Raw genomic sequence first — 8,309 nt, forward strand, 5'->3', positions numbered from 1 at the left:
CTGCTGAGCAAAATACAATAACATATTACACATCGCTGCCCTGTCCTACCTACCTCACTGCTCTGGATCATATGCAATTCAAGCGCTGTGCACCAGCGAACATCAACAAACTTGCTCAGCTTTCTGCCCAGCTGCAATTAGCCTCTACACAAGCCATACAAGCAAACTACTTTCCTGGTTGGCCCTGGATCTACTACAAGATCAGGAAATAACGCTAATGGAACAAGCTCGTTCTCTCCTCGGTGACGATAGCAAAGTTATCAAATCAAGTGCTTCCTTTCTCTATAAACAAAGTGGAGCATAAACATCACAATTTCTGCATCTTGCACAGGAAAAAAAGAAACACCGCAACAACTGAACATCATCCGAACGGAGATACAAAAATACCAACGGAACATCAAGTGCTTAGCCCGATGTGGGCGGCATCGCTTGGTTACGAGGCACAAGAGTGATTGCTGCCACAGAGGCAGGCCGTGTCGGCTATCATTTCCCGCACCGAGATTGCAAGCTATCAGCAGCTGCACCTTTCTACTCCCGTCTGTCGGCAGTTGCTTCTGTGTGATGATTCATGGTTTTCTGCTATTTTTTAAAGAAAATAAACAGAACCACACGTCACTCGGTCATCGATAGGCGCCGACCGGGAACACAGACTAAAGTTGTCTTCGTCGATTTTCGAGCCGAGCGCTCCTTGTAAGTTCATCTCGGCAGGCCCGTAGGATTCACTGCCTTCAATCAGATTTTTTTGCGCACTTAAGACATCCGCAAAGTACCTTGATTTTAGACGACACGCGAAAAAACAGGAACTAGCCATGGAATCAGCTGCTTCCTTGCAGGCCGCCATGTTCACTTTATGCCACTGCCAGCGCGCCTTCATGGCTAGAAAAGATACCCTACAGCAAATTTAATTGCAAACCTGAGAATGCTTCTAATTTTCTTTCAAGTTGTTGAATTTTCAACACAGTTTATTATAAAAATAAAACATTACTTGTTTTCTTTATTGCGTTTTTGTTTATTTGTAGACTAACACGTTCACGCACTAATCTCCACTAGGGGGCTGGATGCCGCTGCGGGTGCGTCTATTTGGAGCAGGAACCGATAGGAACACCAGCCCCTTAGCGCAGAAACCTAGCGCCTTATGGCCTCTAGGCATTTTAGGCGTTTCAGAAATCTCTAGGTTGAGATATTTACGCGTAAAAAAGTACCTGAGCCCGGATTACGGAACTCGCGTAGAGCGGCACGTCAACATGACGACAGCATGACAACAAGGCGAGACGTCAACGCTTGACGGAACGCGGAATCAACCAATGGCGGAATTCGACCAATGGCTAGTAGGGTACCGCCCCGGAAAAGTTTATTTTCACGACAAGAGGCCTATTTGCGCAACAAGGGGCCGTATGCTAACTTTTTATAAAAACACGCAGTGAATAAAATAAACATTGTTTTATTATTTCAAAAAAGTGTATTTCACTCTCACTGCCATGAAGCAAAACAAGAAGAACGTTCAATGTTTGCAAATAACTGCTTTCGTGGGTAACTTTTGTTGCCATGAGGGCGCGCTGGCAGATGTAAACAGTGAACATGGCGGCCTTCAGGAAAACAGCTGATCCCACGGCTAGTTCCTGCTTTTGTACGCGTCGTCTGAAATCAATGTTCTATTTGGCTTTCCAAAGTGCGCGGTTAACAATTATCGAAGCCAGTGAAGGCCACGCACCTCCAGAAAGGAACCCGCACGAAACATCGGGCCCGAAAATCGACGAAGACAACTTGAGGTAAGCCTGTGTTATTGGTTTAAAGGTGCCATATGCCAAGCATATGATTTGGGTTCTGTTTCTTTTGCTTTAGGAAATATAAGACGTCCACGAAGCACAGTTTGTTGGATAAAATCAACTTTTTTGGCCTCATAAACGTCTGGCACAAATGATTCAGTTGGGAAGGAGCAAGAACCAAGCAAGGCAGTTGGGCGCACATTAACAACTTAGCTCGTTTTCGTTCGTTCTTGGCTGTGCTATAAATTGCTGCAGCGCAGCACACGCATATGTTCCTTTAAAAACATATTAGCCCGAACTCAGAGCAAATGTTATTCCCTGCTTTCGAAAAGCGGAACAGAAACTATTGCTGGTTTGTTTTCCTCGCTGTGTTCGCTGCTGCAATTCTCTAAGCAGGAATTATAGCGTCGAAATGGCGCCAACACGAAGAATGCCGAGCGAGCAAGAGCTAATCATAATAGAGTCTATGGAGAGCCATCCGCTCTTGGCTTGGGCTTCTGCCGATCTAACAAACTCATACACAGCTGTTGAAAAGCGCGAGCTTTGAAACCAGCTTGCGTAGATTCTCAACAAAGAGCGGCAGGCCGTTTAAAAACAAGATGTCTGTGCCTTGCACCTTACTAGCACTGTCTATTCCATCTGTGGTGTAATTTAGTCTCGGCGGAGGTGCAGGAATGCATAGACAAGTGGTTGAGCATTATTGATTGCTTCTTTTTTGCTAGTGCTCTTTTAGTTTCATGGTTTGCCAGTACCAATCAGCCGCACCTTTTACCCTGTTACAGCAGAGGAGATGAACAGGGAGCCTCAGCAAGTTGTCGACAAGACACACTGAGCCCCACAGACCGTGAGTTGGCTTGCCATTATTCAAGCGCCATACTACCCTTTCTGTCAGCTGCTTGAAAGTAATACCACTATACTCTCTAGCAGCATTTGCAGCAGTAGCCAAAATATGGCAGTGATCCTGCAGTATACACAAAACTATCTCTCGCTGGCTTTGCCACGCAGTGCAGAATGTTTATTTCTCTTGCAGTGAGGCTGTGATATCTCCTAGCAGTCTAGCAAATGTGGACATGAAATATGCCGCAACAATGCTGCCCAAGATTGCTGTCCTGTATATTTATGTCGTCCTCTAACACATTGTACCAAATGTTTTGCTTATTCCACCACGTGATAAGCACATTTTCTTTCCCGACAGCTACACCGGTGCCCTCGCCGCAGCCCTCACAGCAGCACACACCAGAGCCCGCATCATAGTAACAGCCATGTGAATGCCCCTTTCAGCCTCGTTTGCTCAAGGTGATCAGTTCTGAAGTTTTCTTTTAACTGAAGGCAATAGCAGACATAGCCATATACCTCTGCTGCACTTCTCTAGTCCACCAAATCACCTCAGCACAGTGAATGTGCCTAGTGCTATGAAGTAAGCTTGCTGCTTAGCCATTTCCCAGTGTGTGGCGCACATGCCTTTTGTCCATTCCAGTCTTGATTGACTGACACTGTTTGCACCAGGTGCCATGGAGAGGGTTGCCTAGCATCTTGGTGCCTAATGAAACATTGCATCACAAACTGGTCCCGGAAAACATGTTGTACTGTTTTGGCCATGTGGGTGCTCTGAGCATACAAATACATTCTGAAGTAGAGGCCTGCTGCTTGCATTGTGAATGCTGATGTACTCAGTCATTTACTGGTGACGTCGTCTCCAACTCTGGAGTCTGTCCTGCAGAAGGGTTCATGCTAGAGGAGTCCTACCCAAGGGTGTTGCCTGCCTGTGGTCTGGTTGAGAGAACTGTAAACATGCAAGCCCTACTGAAGCTTTTGGATGATTTTTGCCTATGCAGGGACTCATTTGATACAGCTTTGAAGCAGTATGCAAGGACAATGTAGCCGTGTTCATGAGAACTGAGTCAAAATTGCTCCATTTGTACACCATGCCATCCTGCAGTTGAGTCACAAAAGACAATGTAGTGTCATTAAAATTAATCTTACAGCTAAAGGCATATCGAGTGATCTTCTGTCGATGAACATACCCCTGTCACAGTCTATCATTGGCTAGTATGTCAGGACCATCACAGACCGACGTTACCTTAGCCATTTACTTAGCAGCTGCAGTTGTGCCTTCTTGTAGAATTTGCAGCACTTCTTACAGTTTGATATCACATTGTCATAGTGAATGGTTTTGCTAAAAGGTTTAAATATTTATAAGTGCACATTTTCCCATCAGAAGCCATAATTTGGTGTCTATTTCATGTTCTCTAGTCATGGCTTGCCTGAATTCATTGCCTCTCACTGAGGTCCAGCATTTACAGTGAACTCTCGGTAAACGGAACCTCAAGGGACCGGGAATATATGTTTCGTTGATCAGGAGTTGCGTTTAGAGAGAGAAGGTTCAGGATTTCGCAATCCGTTCCGCGCTGCTTGGTTCCGACGAGGCAGGTGTGCGCGGAGTGTAAAGTCTCCGCGGAAGTGGATCTCAAATGCAAAATCTAGATATTAAAGAGAACGGTAAACTATGGGCACAAACTTTATTGCACAAAAGCAGTAAGCAGTGAACTTTTTTTTCAAAGCACTACAGAAAATTAAAAAAGAATGTTAATAGTCCACTTATTCCTCGGAAATCAGTGGGAACTGCAATTTATTGGCTTGTGAAAAATGACTATGTTTCCTTCTTTCAGCTCTCACGGCCGTATTCTTTGGATGGCGCCACCAATGCTAGACAGGCTGCTCACTTCTGCAGAATTTTGGGGAGCCGTCTTGCTCGCCAGTCCCCGCATGCTGTCGTGTCTGCAGCGGCGACCTCCCCTGAAACGGCACGACACACTATAGCATTCCGATTTTTAAATCTCGTCAACCACCTTTCGCTGCACGATAAACCTTCGATGCCGAGCTACAGAACAAATTCTGCTTGCGTGTGAATGAGTGGCCCGCTGATCGGAATGTCTTCACTGCAGGCTCTCCGCAGCCAAACCAACAGGCACTTCTTCAGATCTTCGTGGTTGGCCACCTTCAGTCGTTTTCTTTGAGGGCAAAAGCGTGACGTCCCAAAAGCCTGCCACAACTTATCCTTGTCCTGAAGTATTCTCGTGAGGCTGCTCTTGGGGAAAGCGTAGTTCGTCGCAAGCGCTGTTTTTATGAAGCGACCACTCTTAAAGTCGTTGATTATCTCTACCTTCCTTTCTAACGTAAGGACATTGTGAGGTCGCTTCTGCGCTGCCATTGGATGCTGACTTCGCAACGAAATGTCGCAGACGACGCTCCACAGTGGATGCAAGGTTTAAGACTAGCTGAACACAACTGCAAGCACACCGTGACAGAAAGCAAGCGATGCGGTTGCAGTGTGCGAGAAAACCGGAAACGTCCAAAGAAGAAAATCGGAAAAGGTGGGGGGAGGCAGTGATGCATACCGCAATGGGGCTGTGCGCTCAAGTCAAGTTACGGTTTGAGCCTATTTCCGGTTTTGTTTATACGGAGGTCGAAAAATTTTTGTTCCGATTAACAAGATTTTTTTTGCATTGTTTAATACAAAACCAACCGACTGCGAGGGGTTTGTTCCATTTAAGCGTTGGTTCCGTTTAACCGACTTCCGTTTATCGAGATTCCACTGTACTGCTGGTTTCAAGATATTTCTGCACCACAATGGACCTGCATAATGGTGTTGCTGCAGATTTGGTCCGAACGCCTCAGTACACACAGGAAAGTCACTGATAAAAATCAGCTAGCTCAGTCAGATACCGGTGAAATATGCGGCAAGTCTGATGCAACAGGGTCTTTATGTGCACAGCTGCTGGTGGACTGGAAATTGAAGGTAGCATTCATCGTGCTGCACCCGGATCTCGTTTCGTTTGTCCTGCAGAAACAAGTGATGACATGTGACATGTCTGGTTCCTCCTTCATGACCACATGAGGCAGTTTTTATCTGAAACCTCCGCCCAGGACCTTCCAGGTGCATCATCATCATCAGCCTGACTATACCCACTGCATGACAAAGGCCTCTCCCTAATTTCCCCTATTAACCCAGTCTTGCACTAGTCGCAGTCACGTTATCTCTGCAAACTTTCTAATCTCATCTGCCCACCTTACTCTCTCTCACCTCCTGCTATGCTTGCCTCCTCATAGAATCCATTCCATTACCCTTAATGACCATCGGTTATCTTGCTTTGTTATTATATTCCCACCCCATGCCCATTTCTTCATTTCGACTAGGATGACATTAACTCGCATTGTTCCCCGACCCACTTTCTTCTTATCTCTCAATGCCACACTTATCACTTTCCTTTGGATAGCTTGCTGTGTCACCCTCAATTTAAGTTGAACCCCTTTCATCGGCCTCCAAGTGTCTGCCTCATGGTTAGTACTGCTGGAATACAACTATTGTATATTTTTGTCTTGAGGAATACTGGTAAACTGCCCTTCATGATCTGAAAATGCTTGCCAAATTCACTCCATCCCATTCTTATTCCTCTAGTTACTTCAGTTTCGTGGTCCAGATTTGTGGTTACTACCTGCCCCGGGGACATAAGTGAGAGTAATTGACGCACAGAATATTTTAGGTGTCATGCTGCCGGATAGTCAGTACTGTTACCTTAGTACCCAGCTGTGTTGGGAAACTAGGGGTCTGTGTCTGTAAAAACCTGGGCCACATTCGGATGGGGAGCCCGAGATAGGAGAATTTGTTGAGCTCAAAATGAGTCAAGTTCAAAAGCATTGTCACATGCACATTCTGCTGTAGTGACTCACCTGTCACTGCCTGGATGTAGCTGGAGCTGCTCTTATAGGAGGCTGGTTGTGCAGCTGTTGATTGCATTTTGTTAAAAGGAGAGGTGGATCACCTCACTCATTCTGACGTGCTAATGTGATGTATTATGATGTGATGTGTACTGAGTGAATTTGAGTGCTAATTGAATTTCCTCTTTCACAGTTAGTTTCCTAGTGTTGTGCGTGCTTTGTAAATTTCGATAAGGCTTAAAGAGTACAAGTGCTGTGGTATGCAGCTGTTACCATTTGTACAAAACATTTCAGCTCTGCACATTTGTTTCCCTATCCTCCGCTCGTGTCTTTTTTTGTTGTGCAGAGATAGGAACGGTAAATTATCTGGGTGCAAGTAGTGCTTACGGAATGGCAATACGGGTAGTGTTGGTTTAATGGTCCTACCTGTTGTGGCTTGATGCTCGTGTCTGTTCATCGAAAGAAGCGACTCTAATTGGTTACTGTATATATTAGTTCTGTCTCTGTTCTGCTCCTGTTCCTTGCAGAGTGCCATCACAAGGTAGTGCTGAGGAACGTTGTTATCACATGCAACTGTTCTTTGTCCAGTGGACAGCCTTGTCACATTCCTAGTTCTGCCTGTGCGTTCTTAAAGGGAAACTGCATTGGAATGTCTACGTACTTAATTGCTGTGCATTAGCAGCAGAGCCGTGCACAAAGAGGTAGTAGTGCACCCCCAAGTGGCATGATGGAGAGTGCACAAATTTGGTCCCCCCATATGGAGAGAGCTGTGCATGCTTATGGTTAGCATTTAGAGTAACTGCATGACTCACAGAGGTGTTTCTTGATGCCTTACCTTCTTGCATCTCTGGATTACAAAATTCTGCTTACAATGTAAACAGTCTAGTAAGTTTCTATGCTGTTAACTTTGGTGTGCCTCATGTACCACCCTCAATTCTGGTTGTGCTGACTTCTGGGAAAGGCCATTGGTTAGACTTCTGGGAAATGCCATTGGTTACCGGGAGAAAAGAGACTGGAGCATGGCATCATCTGCTAATCATTGTCACACTTTCATAGACTTCTATATTTCTGCAGGCTTCTTTCAGCTTTGCAGTGAATCACCTTTTAAGTGGCTGGTATTGCATCGCAATTGCTTTTGCAATTATACTTATACTGCAATCATGACTAATTATGCCATGGCAATGACTGCTCTTGTTTTTACCTGCCCACATTCCGACATGCTCTCATTGCAGTCATTTTCAAACCACATGGTGCCTGTCTGTGCAAGCGCAGAACGGCCCTGGACACTGCCCATGCTTTCTGGAGGTACCGTATTTACACATAAATAAAGCGCCCATAAATATAACGTGAGTGTGGAGTTTGAGACCTAACGAAAATGAAAAAAAAATTTCACTATAACGCGATTCCAGCCTGCTCATGCCAACTACAACCGAGAGCTTGGAAAAATGGAGACGACACGCAAAAAATACGAAAGCGATGTATTGTCTTGACATGAACATTACATAAACATTATTTCAGAAGCAACACTCCAGAAGAACGTGCAATATTGTCGAGCGCAACAAAGCCTCCTATGAGTTAAATGCAGTCACCCACACAGTAGCAGCCGCCATCAGCACCGTGCCACCATTGCAGGATGTTTTATGTCGCTCAGTCCTGTGTCCTTTCGCCCTTCTTTCTTTTTGCTACTCCACCCATATATTTCAGTGCCCTCTCTTTCTTGGCGGCCTGTGCAGCTTTAATTCTACCTTCAAATTTTCACCCTATGCGCTCAGCATGGCCCCAAGGTCGTCGCAAAGCTCACTTTTTCTAGGAGCTTGGTAGTCT

This window comes from Amblyomma americanum, chromosome 1 (genome assembly GCF_052857255.1).
Source record: "Amblyomma americanum isolate KBUSLIRL-KWMA chromosome 1, ASM5285725v1, whole genome shotgun sequence".
NCBI classification, from domain to species: domain Eukaryota; kingdom Metazoa; phylum Arthropoda; class Arachnida; order Ixodida; family Ixodidae; genus Amblyomma; species Amblyomma americanum.